At 34.6% G+C, this 14386-nt stretch overlaps 1 long non-coding RNA gene across 1 annotated transcript; it reads right to left on the bottom strand.

Annotated features, from left to right (window-relative positions):
• Positions 1-12328: 12328 nt before the first annotated feature.
• LOC138309290 (uncharacterized) lies at positions 12329-13937 on the bottom strand. Its single transcript, XR_011206235.1, has 2 exons — positions 13708-13937; positions 12329-12841 (listed from the first exon to the last, which is right to left on the bottom strand). It is a non-coding gene; the product is annotated as an uncharacterized lncRNA (long non-coding RNA).
• Positions 13938-14386: the final 449 nt, after the last annotated feature.

Below are 14386 nucleotides of genomic sequence, written 5' to 3'. Positions count from 1 at the left end.
TATTGACAAATTCCACGTCATTGTTTAGTATTTTAATTGATACCGTTGTAATTACAAATCATTTATCAATACGATTAAGCAGGTTCTATATGTACGCTGTGCCAATATCCGAGCCAAAGTCAAGCACGTTAAAAAAATGAACTACATAACCACTGTGGAGGTGATATAATGATTTTTTAGGCAAGACAATTCACCTAATACGGTAAACACACTTCTGTCAGAGCAATTTGAGCTGCTCTAGACAAAAGTAGCATTACTCTAGGAGCAAGGGACTGGGTTCGGCATAAAAGATATTTGACCACATGGTGTAATGGCGGACAGCGAGTGAGTTTGAACATTTCACACGCATTTCACCACCATGGGATTTTCTGACATATCACAGTAAAACCGACTGATCCGATTTCCATTAGAACTGGGGGTTTTCCGATATATATACAAATTTTAATTTCTCGTAGAATGAATTGTCCCTTTAAAATGTCCCGACATATTACCACAAACCCTTCACCTCTGGGTTGCGAGTTTGTATCCCATGTGGGGGGAGCTGCAAGGTAATAACCACTGATCAGTGGTGTTTCTCTGGTTACTCTGGCTTTTATCGACCAGTAAACCTGACAGCTCCTTAAATGATCCTGTCTGTTAATAGGACGTTAAACTAATAAAACTAAAACGATTAACCTTAAGATTGAAACAAGAAAAAATGTTTACTGAAAAATGTTCCTGCTGCAAGATGGTACATGTACATGTAGATCACGGTTTTCCAAAGGGACCTGACACGAAAATGTTTAACCAATAGTATACATATATATATTATAGTATATATATCTATACTGTTGGTTAAACATTTTCGTGCCAGGTCCCTGTGCGGTTTCCTATATATTTTGCAAATTATAGTTTTGAGAAATTGTGCTGTTGAGCGTAGTAAGTTAAGACCTATAAAATGAACTATGGGCACTGTGGTGGGTCCATTATTATGTAGACTGTAACTAATTATCAGATCCCTGTTGTCGTGGACACCACCTAGTTTGGCAGGATGACCAGTGTTTCATTACTACTATTATTTTACTAATAAATTATTTATCAAGTTCCTGTCTGTGCGCACACCTTACGGACAGACAGAACAGACACTGCATATGAAACGAACATACTTTCAGGTATGTTTCAATAGGTCAGCCAGACAAACACGAATAAATGAATTGATGGGCACTCGGACATTGCAAAAAAAGTTGAAAGTTGGGACGAATAATGGTGACATAGATACACATTTATTACGCATCAATGAAACGGCACAACGATCACGCGTCCAGTCTTTGATAGAAATAAACACTTTTTAGAACGTTCGTAGTCATTACGACGACTCTATTTGTTCTTATGCAATCTTGTAAAAGTAATACTATCTTTGGCCTTACCGCCACGTGAAAAATAACTTATATCAAGTTAAAGTGATGCAACTCAAGATGATCTTGGCGACCGGTCGCGATCGTTATGCAACTTTGATGATCAAATTGCCATTTTCATTTTGTATGATATTATGACCTAGAAACTCAAAACTGACATTGTTCAATTGTTTCTGCGAAAAATTGTCATTCATCACCAAATTGTAAAGGCGCTGCGAGCTAACAAATTGCGGTAAAATTTACGAAAATCGAACGAATTGATATTTTTACAAGGGTATATTTCCGCGATTTTGCTGTATATGCCATTGAAAACCCATAACCGTCACATAGACAAAAGTTCAAACAATATATGTGTGAAAAATCAACAGTACAACTGAGTTTAAAGGCGCTGAAAACTTCTGCAGTAAGGACAAAAAAAATTTATCCGATTTTTGATGTTCTATTCAATGTATCTCCGCCATTTTGATTGATATGACCTTGAAATTAGTCATTATATGTGCCTGAGTATATGCTCTTTCATATCCAATACTACATATACAGGTTGAAAGGCGCTGAAAAAATTGCCATAAGGACACATAAGAATAAAAATTTCGATTTTTTATGTCCTATATCTCTTCCATTTTCAATGATATGACGTTGAAATTCGTCATTTTATGTGCCCGAGAGCATGTTCTTTCATATGCGCCCTTCAAAACAATTCTATGGTAAAGTTCCTTTTGGTGACCATTGTTTGACCTCATTTGACTCCCTAGCGAACTCGTGACCCTAACATAATCCCTGATACCACACGTTGTAGAGCGTACGATTATTAAGTTGTGAGTGTTTAAAGTTCGTTCGAGAAAAGTAGTTTTTTATGTCTGTGACATTGACCTTGAGCGTCATCGTACACAGTCGAACATGCGTTTCAAGAACTCTTTTACGTACATAACGTGTTCAAAGTTGAACGTCGTAGCTTGTTTAGTTCGTGATATAACCTGCTAACAAGATTTGTTGAAATAAGAGAGAGGAAAAAAATAATAATAATAAGAAAAAGACAACCGAACGATAACATCAGAGAGATTTCTATCCACAAGAGGAAGAAACCAATAGGGATATATCCCTAATTCCAAACGACGTTTGTGTATGACGCATCATCCTCGATACCCAAGAAGTTACTCATCCTCGTAAATTTTCACTTCAACAAATTTTATTGCAAATAATATGCAAATGGATTTGGCAACAGGCAAAGCCTATATTAGCCATCTCCAAACAAATCCGGTATAGTACAATTATCAACAAAATATTATAACATTTAACATTACATTATGAATGAATATTATTACCTAACCTAACCCAACCTATCACAGTAGAAAAATCTAAAAAAAATCTTTTAGTTTCAGATATATATTCTGATATGCATTGCAAGAAATATGTAGTTTTTTTCTTCATCACAATTGTCACAGCCATGCAGTAAAGTTTTTGTGTTAAAATGCGAGTGGGGAATATTAGAGTTATGTATTTTGGTTCTGAGTGATGATCTTTGTTCATTAAATAAAGGACAGATGAAAAGAAAGTGTTCGGCTGTTTCATCACCAAGGCCACAAGAACAAATTGGAGAATCTCATTGATAGATATATCCTCGTAAATCCATGAGTTATTATCACTGACGTGGTATCCACCCCTGGACTTAGAGATAGTAACCCCTGGAGTATCGAGGATGATGACACATTAAAATGAGAGTTCCCTACGTTGTGTCCTGATCCAAATAAAGAGCGTGTGTAGCCATCCCCGGATTCAGTCAATGATTTTACTCTCGTTATCATTATAATGTATGTTGTCTTTGAGGGATAATAGACCTCAGTGCTAGTAACCCCTGGGGTATGGAGGATGACTAACTTATTCGACTTAGTTTTTGATTAATGCTCTAACTCAATCGGTAGAGCAGAAGGCATTGATAGATATCGGCTAATTACATTCTAAACAGACAAAATGCCATCGTATGAATTCAGATTACCAAAATGGTACCAAAATGACCACAATAGAACAACAAATACATATCAAGACCAAAAAATCCAATATATGTAGTGATTTTAGGCAGGAAATTAAAATATCAGATTTTTAGCTCAAAAATGGTAATTTTTTAGCAAATTTTCCATATTTGGTTTGACGCATCAAAAATGTTTACAACAGGAAACTTTTATTTCTAATAAGTTTTTTGACCACTTCTCAATCAGTTTAAACAATAATAACAACAACAACAACCAATGTTAACATTGTATAAGTTCCGGTTATGACGTAATCGAAATGGCCGCCATCTCGAATTTCACTAAAAAGTGAAAAATGGTCATAACATTGACACTTTACAACTGAACTAGACAAATAAGGTATCAAAATGACCACACTAGAACAACAAATACGTGTCAGGACCATATAATCTAATATATGTAGTGATATGTACGCAGAAAATGAAAAAAAATAAGATTTTAAGCTCAAAATGGTAATTTTTCAGCATTTTTTTCATATATGGCTTGCCGCAGCAAAATGTATCCCAATAACAAATTATTATTCGTAATTAGTTATTTGATCTCTTGTCAATCAGTAAACACAATAGCAAAAAATATAGAAATACAAAAGAGAATTATTGTTATACTATCATTCAGTTTAAAAAACATTTCCGGATGCGTATGCAGGGCATATGATTTATATTTTTTTCCAAACCGCCGACACTATAGAATTTCCTGAATATAATATTGGCTATTGACGATTTAGATATGAAAAAATTTGAATTTAAAGTTGGCTGAATATCTAAGTGGGACTTCAAAATAATCTATTTTCATGTTCGAAATTTTGTAGACTAGTAGCGTCTCAAACTGAATTATTACAGCGAAACGCCAACTAATTGCTTTATGGTATCAAACTATAACTAAAGTAAGCCTGACATTCTGTAAATACATATGTACCATGACACTTTCAAAAAAGTTTTGTGTCTTTTAGAATGAGACCTTCCATTGTTCTTTCCTGTGTATAACCTAAGGAATGTTACTACAGTGCCATATATTTCTTTCACCAGTTCTTTGCCTTCGATGGCGATAAGCTAATGAGCTAATGTGACATTACAATACCTGGCTACCATCGTGGTTCTAACTTGTCAACCGTCCATGGCCAGAGTTAACATAAGAAACATCGGTTTCAGGGATGTGGGAGCTCTTCCTGTTTCCAACCTTGTGATTGACGTATCGTATATGATGTTCCAGACTTCCCCGGCATGATGGAAGAGACACCGGATACACATTCTGCGAAGGGTTGAGCTGGTTCTCCTAAATTTGTATGAAGCACATTTTTTCATTCTTGTGAACCCTCAGTGACCATAGATGTTACAGGGGGATTCTTTGAGGTCATAAAGGAGGTCTGCAGTGAAGTTCCACTATTTGGCAAATCTGGAATGTACTGTAGAGAACTTTTCTTTTTCTGGAGAGTCTTCAATGGTCTCGTTACGCATACACCAGATGTAACACAATCAGCACCTTCAAGGGAGTGAGAAAAGTCAGAACAATGAAACATATTTAACATTTATGGCCTCATTAATGACCTCGATGATATCACCTGTGCCTTTTATGGAGCTATGTGTTAAGAAGAACCAATTCTACCATCCGAAGAATGTGGATCTGGTGTAATTTCCATTATGCCAGAGAAGTCTGAAACAGCATATACGACATGTTAGAATGTGAGGGAGATCCCACATCTCTGAACCTTTTGTTCCTGGTATGAACTCTGGCCATGGATGGGCCATGAAAGATGAAAGACAAGAACAACAATGGTGATGTAGTGTCACATCAGTTAAAAGATATTGAAAACGACATCTCGATTACTCTGATTTGGACTACCAGCTACCAGACATGCCGAGTCTCTTTATTGGATAAAGCAGTGAGACGAGAAAGCACTCACAATGATAATGGTTATCATTAAGAACCAGTGAAAGAAATATATGACACTGTAATAACCATCTAACATTTTGCTTATACTATGCATAGGAAATAAACAATGAATGTGCTCAAAGACACAAACGTTCTGAAAACTGTTCATGATATCAACGGTAACACAAGCTTAGCTTAGGTTACATTTGTAACGCTAACAGTAGGTGTTGAGCTATAAGAACTATTTTTGAGACGCCACTAATCTCCAAAATTTCAAACACGAAAATGAAGTTGTGAAACTGTGACTTGTCCCACCTAGATATTCTGTCAACTTTACATTACTTTTTCTACTTATAAATCGTTAATAGTCAGTGTTCTATTTGAGGAAACTATAATACACCCGGAGTTGTTTTGTAAACCAAATGATGGTATAACAATAATTCTATTTTGCATTTCTATACATTTTTGTTGTTGTTGGGAACATTTTTGCTGCGTCAAGTCAAATATGCTAAGAAATTTAAAAATAGCTTCCAAATGCCAACCTTTGTCAAAATTTCTGCCTCGCCGTCGCTCAAGACAATATGGTGTCGTTCGATCAAAAAAAAAAAATTAAAAAAAAAAAAATAGGAATTTCATATATGATGAATACGTTTATTTTCGGAAATCATCACTAGCCCTGTTATCTTATTTTGTAGTACACATCTTAGTTAACATTATAGAATTTACATAATACAAATGGTATTTCAGGATAAGCTACATTATTCGAGAAATGTGTAATTACCGATAGGTGTAATTTAACAAAATACAACATTTGCCCGTGGCTTAGTTCACTTAAAGACATCAAAATATTCAATTTAAGTTGAACTACCAGTAACAATCCAGATTAATCTGCAGAGCTCCTATCTTACCACACTTAGGGATGAAAAGATGAGGAATTTACAAGTAACTTGGCTGTTGTCAAAAGCTACCCGTGAGTAAGTTTTGTTTGAATGACTGTATTATAAGGATAATGTTTTTGTTATTACCAGATTATGTGTTGAGTACACTGAACAGCCAACATACTTAACTGCCTTGTCAAAGCAGTTATCGCCATTTCCTGTTCACTAATCAACCCTAAAGACACATTTGAACTCTTCTCAATCAAAGGCTGGATTAATCCATTATGACACTATAGGGGTGAACAGGTTATTATTGTCCTAACGGGTATCAGTATGATGTAGATCAGGTCATGATTACTTGATCAGTTATTAAATATTTTCAAATTGCGTTGCATTGACACCATATTTAACGAGATTTTCCAAAGTGGGTTGTAACACTATTAAGATGGTATTAAGGGGTATAAGATGAAAGGCAAACACACATGATACTAAACCCTAATCATCACTATCCCGAAGAGCGTCTCAAACTCTAGCAGCAACTTTACTCGGATTAGTAATAACTCTTCCGACAACATTTCCAGGGAAGGAACCAACACGTTAAGAGGCGCTGTCCTTTTCCTCGGCTTCGGCTATGGAATCGCCAACAGCCTGGAATGGCGCAGCCGCTAAACTTCCGACAACCGCCACCGGTATCCATAGGTGTGTTCTCCATTTGCCCTCTTTTTAGAGAACAAAGAAAAGTGTAAGTATAGGAGAACAATGGAAAATCAATTATAGTCAGTTTCATAATAAATTTTACCTGTGCTTACCTGTATTCGTTTACCTGAGCTACCTATAGTTTGTCAAAAGTGGGGAAATAGAGAGATATCAATACATAAATTTCAACATTAATATAAGAATAAAGAACAAAGGACAAGTGTCACAGCAAGAGCAAATTGTTTTTTACCAACTGTTTCAATTTCAAGAATTTGTTAAAATCATAAAAACTTCCATATCTGTCGTTATTAGGAGAACCCAATCAAGACAATAATGCTTGTAATGTTGGCATGTGTACTTATGTAGCTATATAGAGAATATATCACAAGAAACTGTTCAATTTTATAGGATGATACAGGTAACAATACACAAGTAAATATGCATGTATCTAATTAACTATATCCTATACAGTTGTATTCCATATAAAACTTTACTGATGTCCCGATATTCCAATTCTACAGTAACAAGAAGTCAAACATACATGTACTGTAAAGTTTACGGATAACATTTTTATCCTCCTTAGACAGATTGGCTGTCTGTGTATTCATAAATCCAAAAATTAAGCTAGCAACTGATGATATCGATATTCCTTTAACTTCGGAACAATAATAGTGTGACAAAATGGCGGGTATTGTAACATTAAAATTAGTGCCAGGACGCTGTGTAGTGTTCTCCTTTTAAAAAATATTGGCTTCAATCCCAATTCGAATCGAGAAACAGTCATTTAGGTACATTGTATTATGCAATATCACAAAGGTTCCTACCAGTAGTACATGTAGATAAGTCTGTTCTCACGATAAATACGATCATTGGACAATACCACGGACAAAATACCTAAAACCGAAACCAAAAACTTTTGTATGCTACACATGACGCATTCAATTCGACGTTACACATGACGAACTCTATCTTGTACAAGTATGATAATTATTAAATTACAAATGAATATTCATTTTTTTTGTATCTTCGCACTCTAATTTTTAGATTGTGATCCGGTTTTGATATGTTAAACTATTGTTTTTTTTATATTTCGCGAGGTAACACATTTAGTGAATTTGAGTGAATTCTGAAATACAGCGGAATTGAACCCCGCGAATATTAATAATTATCAAAATAACTTTTATGTTAATATACACTTATCCATATTCGTCTGAATACCATCTGATTATTCTTTTAGTTAATAAATCTTACATATATAATATTTCAGTCATTTACAACAACAACAGCAACAACAATAACGTTAGTAATGTTTATTTTAGTTTCATAAATCACATTTGCAGTATATGTGAAACACTTCGTCGTAAAAATAACAAAATATTGTTTAAAAGACGATTAATCTTTTTAAAAAAGAACTGTATTCAAAACAATTATAGAAATCAAAATTCATTTTCATTGAAATTAGTCGAAAAATAAATGAAATGAATTATTCCTTCGATGCCAATAGTATGACAAAATTTCAGTTTAGCAATGGTTGGGGATACCCTCGCCCGCTAAACCTGCCTATATTACATATTAGGGCATTTTTGCCAAATATATCTTAGGGAGAAAACCCCATGAAAAATATAGTCTGGTTTATACCCTACAAGCGAGGTCTGCTTAATGTATCCATCTATTGTTTAGAGACTAACGCCGTTATACAAATGTATTTAAAACTATCTTATAACCACCGACCGAACGGATCATTAGTCTTAGTTGTTCAACACCTTATATGTACTTTATATTTGTCTGTATTACATGACGGGTTTGTAAACGTCTTAACTGGTAATTTGTGTCTCGATAAAGGGTCAGATTACCCCCCAAAAATATCTGTACTGTTTATATAACGAACACAGACTTTATACATTTTGTAACTGAAATCTAATAAATGCATTCGTTTTGACAGCAGATATCAATCTTTACTTTGACAAATATCAAATTCAATAAAGAAACACGAATTTCCATAACTATTTTTAGATACACGTACCTGGACGTTAAGAAAGTCTAGTTTTAACCAGATTGCAATTATGATCCCATATCATTAATGTTTACATTTCATGTAATGAATGCATTAATAATTGTAACCATTATACACATTATTATTCGTCATTTTGGTAGTCTATTAATAGATATGTTGCATTTTTTGTCAGTTCATTACTCAAAAGAGAAAGTGTAATTCTTGATGTAAAAACTGTGACAAAGAATGCAAAACAAGATTGTGGTTTGATTAAACAAGTATATCAATATTGAACTAAGATAAAATGTTAAGGTATGTAAGACCACCATGTATGTCCAAATATGATTACAAACATATTTACTTTCGCAGATGATCCATAGATCCCGATTTCCGACCATTTTAAGAGTTACGAAATTATTCATTTGAGCAATTTATGTTTTGTCTGAAATTTTGTGATCCATTTTATGATACGCAAATAGGTTAGTTTGTGTACCAACGGAGCGGTCACCTTTCTAGGATCAGGCAGCACTCGACGTTGCTTCACTACGGTGAATATAGATACCACACCCATCCGAACAGCCACCGAAGCTTGCTGGTTACAGTTCACCATATTTGGAATATTTTGAAGCCGACTTGTCCAAACAGCTAAAACGTCACCCTGCTCACATTTTACTTATTCACCTCGAAGACACTTTTCTTATGCGAAGACTGGACTGGTCAATAATAAATCTACATGGACGAGCGGGTTATTGCTATGTCCAAACTGGAAGCGGCTCTCCCAAGTAAAACAACTACATGGATGAGTGGGTTATTTCTATGTCCAGACGGGAAGCGGCTCTCCCAAGTAAAACAACTACATGTATGAGCGGGTTATTGCTATATCAAGCGGGTTGCCCAATCATTTGATTAGTTGTTAAATGTGTTCAAGTTGCGTTGAGTTTACACCACACTTAACGAGATTTTTTTTTGTTTTAACACTGCACACTTGGGGGTATGTGATGACAGTAAAATACACATGATACTGAATCCTAGTCATCATCATCCCACAACGCCTTTCCAACTGTCCCGATCGCTTTTATCGGATTGATAATGATTCTCCCGACAACATTTCCAGGGAGGGAACCAACTCCTTTCACGGCGCTGTCCTTTTGTTTGCACTCGTCTATGGAATCATCAATGTCTTGGAATGGCGCCGCCACCAACCCTCCGACAGCTGTTACTGGTACCCAAATCGGTGAAGTTACCACCGTAAATACTTTACGGATTATCATTTTGTCATCCTTGTCAAAAGACATTTTAGGCATTTTGAACAGAGCTGTCTCTTATCGGGATAAATAAGAAATGAAACTAAAAATGACGGGGTTCCCAGTCCTTTAAATTGCAGACTTGATGTGCATGGGTATCGTGACGTTATGATTTGTTTTACATGTATATAAGTTATAGAGGCAACAATTGTAAAGTCACGCCATTCTAATTTTAACCTATGTGCAATATATACTAAACTTTATTCGATTCTTTATTTACATCAAATGCCTGAAGTACAAATCTCATCTGTTGTTGCACACAGCCTTCAATTTAGCTATGATATAGTCCAGGGGTGGATATAACGACAGTGAAAGTAACTCCTGGAATATCAAGGGTGGTGTATACTAAGCTTATTCACAAGCTATTATGGACAGTATTACAACGATTACATTGCGACACTCTGCGTGCTTGGATGAAAATATAACAAGTTCTCAAATGAGTGACGTTGACCTTAATTCATGGTAACATTACCGGGGTCAGATAGGATAAAATCTTTAAACGACATCTTGTTAATTATTAAAGAGGTATAGGTACTTGACATTTTAACAACAACATGCTTTGAGGAAAGGCTACTAAGTTTATTCAAGGGAATGACAAATTAAAAAAGTTTTGATGAATAAAGTTGTAAAAATCATTCAAATGGCTTCAGATGACTTATAAACGTTAGTTATAACACAGAAATTTTGTACTGGACAATTGTTGTTTTTATGCCTTTAATATGTTTAAATGAAAACATACCTGCAGAAGTCACTTTATTTTACTAAAAACATTGTAAAAATGTGTAATGAAATTGTAGACCACGATTTGGCTTCATGGTCTCACCGTATGTACTCATTTCACTTCACTATTGATGTGAATAAATGATTTTTGGCAGTACTGCCAAAAATCATTTTCAGCTCTTATTTGTACATGTAAAATTAAAACCTATGCATTGAAAGCACTGTAATTTTCAAAAAGTAAAGACTTCCGATTATGTAAATTGGGGTGGTATAACGTCATAAAACAAAATATTAATTGTTTAAAATTACGAGAAAGTTTCGCGTAATAACGCCAAAAGTTTCGAGTAATTACCCGAAATTGTTTTTCTTCTACCAATCGGCTATCGTACATTTCAAGATTTAGAAAACCAGAAAAAAATAATTAGGCAATTATAGCGTTTTAATTTCGGTTAATACATGGCTATATAAACCAATTGACTATGTTCTCGGTTAATCTTTTTAACTTAGGTCGATATAACCATGTATCGACCTCATCAATTGTTATATGTTCTGCGATCCTCTTTAAAATATAATTCTGTTTATGCTTTTTGTGTTTTGATCACGGGGCGGAAGTTTTAATAAATTATTTGTCCGTATTGTTATTGTTTATATTACTAACACAGACTTACCTTGACATGTAAATGTGAGCACACGCAATATACCGAAACAAGGAAATTCCCTGCTACTTTTTAATTCACCTTACCTGGAAATCGGCGATTGCGTAATAGTCAAACACTGACTATTCATATGCAAGACTTGCTAACATATATTTAAATCCGCTTGCAATAATCAAATCTTGAACTCTTATGTTATAAATGGTCCTGGCTGATTCTTTTGAAAACGGTATTCAATTGATATCGAGATATTACATTCAATGTTGCAATCATAACAACCATTGTTGCCTCGACCATTGTTGCCTCGCTTTCATTCAAAACAAGTGACCTATATGTTCCGGTGGTACAGTAGGAACATGTATCTCCTCATGACGAGTATTTTATAATGATAATTAAAAGACGAATGCACCATATTGGATATTTTGAAATTAAATGTTCATTGGATTTTACATATTTAATACATCCTGAACTGAGCTAAGTTTTTGTTTTAGAAACCATAGGGCGCATCCTTGAACAAATTTTATATTTCTCTTAAAGATGTATTGAAACTGCATATATATTCGCAGTAAATAGTTTGTAGAAAGATGAGCTCTATAGTTACATAGACAAAAAGTTAGCAAAAAATGACCAAAATTGTCAAAATGTCCACATTTTCATAATTTATGCATATTTTGGATGGTTACCATGGCCACTACATCTGCAAAATTAGAAAACAGTCGTTATTATTGAATAAGAGTTAATACTAAAGATTTAATAAGCAACACATTAATAGTCAGAGAACTTACAAAGGCATTGCCTGTTGTTCAAACTCTTTTCAATTTAATTGAAATAAAATTTGGTTGAAATTGAAATTGAACAGAGTAATCACTAAATACCAGTTTTGAAAAATTGACAGATTTGGGGGTTAAAAAGGCCCAAACCATACATAGTCCTTTGCTTTCTTCATGCACTTTACATACTGTCATGAAAATACAAATAACTGAATTTAAATGGAGTGCGAGTAAGAATTATTTTTGTTCGATTACGATATTTTACATTGCAAGACATTATTATTACTACCAAATATTAACCACCATTTTTACGCTCTTGGACTTTAAATTCCCATAGCCACGAAGTCTCCTTCTGATTCATAAAGTTCCATGTAAGCTGAGTCAGGTATACGGAGACAAGGAGATCGCGAAATGTTTATAGATTTAATGATCCAGTTATGACTAAAAGTTACACTGCTATATATTGAAATGAGATGTTTGTCACACGAGTTGATAGGAAGCTTTTGTTACAAGCGAAATCCATTTGGTGTCGAGATGAATCTGAAATAAAAACATGATTTGATAAAGAATGTTCAGGTTTGAGATATGGTATACTATATAAACATTATACAGACCAGCCACCTAAATAAATTTTACAGACCACAGTGTTCAATTTTGGAATCTACTATAACATACCAAATCAATATTAACGATCATGTTTTATATCTCAAGTTTAGGATATCATATAATATTAATTAGATTTTTTTAAAAATCCCACCCGTTTGGAATCTACTATAACATATTGAATCACTATCAGTTATCATGTTCTATAACTAAAATTTAGGTTCTCATATAACACTAGATAGAAAAAAAAACTCCCAGTCGGGTGGCCATTGGGAGTAAAGCTCATTCTGCATTGAAACAATCCCTAAATTCAAAGATTTATACATATTTATATTCCATCTGGCTTAGCTTTCCAAATCTTAATAAGTTAACTGTTACACAGGTATAATTACTTGTCAAAAACACCTTTACTTTTAAAATTCATAATTATGCAGCCAACCAGTGACCCCGCCACAATTCCGTCCATGGCTTTGGGTCTATACAGTTCCGTTCGCCATTTGCAATACATAATGAATTGTATTCAACAGAAAATACATCACTTTTGCTGTAACTATCTATCTATATATATATATATATATTATAGTTAATCTGGACATCCAAATTACTGTAAACGTTTACATTCTTCAATTATTTTTTCTTTCTTATTCTCTTGATAGTCAAGAATCGCAAAAGATTCTAATGCACATCAAAACTATTGTTAGACAGCGAATGCAATACAGAGCATGGAGTTACTTTATTCAATTCGACTCATAACCAACAAGGCTATCATAACAAAATTTACATACAACAGAAAAGAAGAATACCTTATTTGTCGTCCCACATAGCTTCGCCGACTTTTTCGATGGCTTTGAACGGATTAGTCACCACCCTGCCGACAACGTTTCCCGGTAGTGTGCCGACACCTTTAGCCGCATTGTCCGCTTTCTCCCCATCTTCTACCGAATCAATTATGGCCATAACAGGTGCCGCCGCTAAACCTCCCACAGCGGCCACAGGAACCCATATCGGGGATGTTACCACGGTAAAGAATTTCCCATATCGGGGATGTTACCACGGTAAAGAATTTCCGAAGCCCACTTTTCTCCGACATAGTCTATGCTGTTTTCAACAAGGTTGTAATTTGTTTGAATTTCAGACTTTAAGGCGCTAATGATGAAAATTAAAGGGCCCGTTCCACTTTTATAGGCACTATACCTGGTGTTTTGCTACGATTGGTTAATCCTGAAACGTCGACTAATCATGCGCAGGATTTGCCTACATGTACTTCGTTTATACAGAATCATATGCCCATTTAAATCTTACAATTCTTCCCATTTCCACGAACTAATTAAATAGACTTGGATGACAGTTCTCGGAAGTGCTAGCCGGTGGTGATAAACAAGCTTATATTGGCGTTTGACTGGTGTACTGACAGTAGTCATCATTTATGTAATATGTACTATACATACACATATACCAATTTTGATTACATGTTTTAACCTG

This window comes from Argopecten irradians, chromosome 15, assembly GCF_041381155.1.
Source record: "Argopecten irradians isolate NY chromosome 15, Ai_NY, whole genome shotgun sequence".
In the NCBI taxonomy this organism is placed as follows: Eukaryota; Metazoa; Mollusca; class Bivalvia; order Pectinida; family Pectinidae; genus Argopecten; species Argopecten irradians.
Note: the sequence above shows the minus strand (reverse complement) of the source record. Positions and strands in the feature narration are given on the sequence as shown.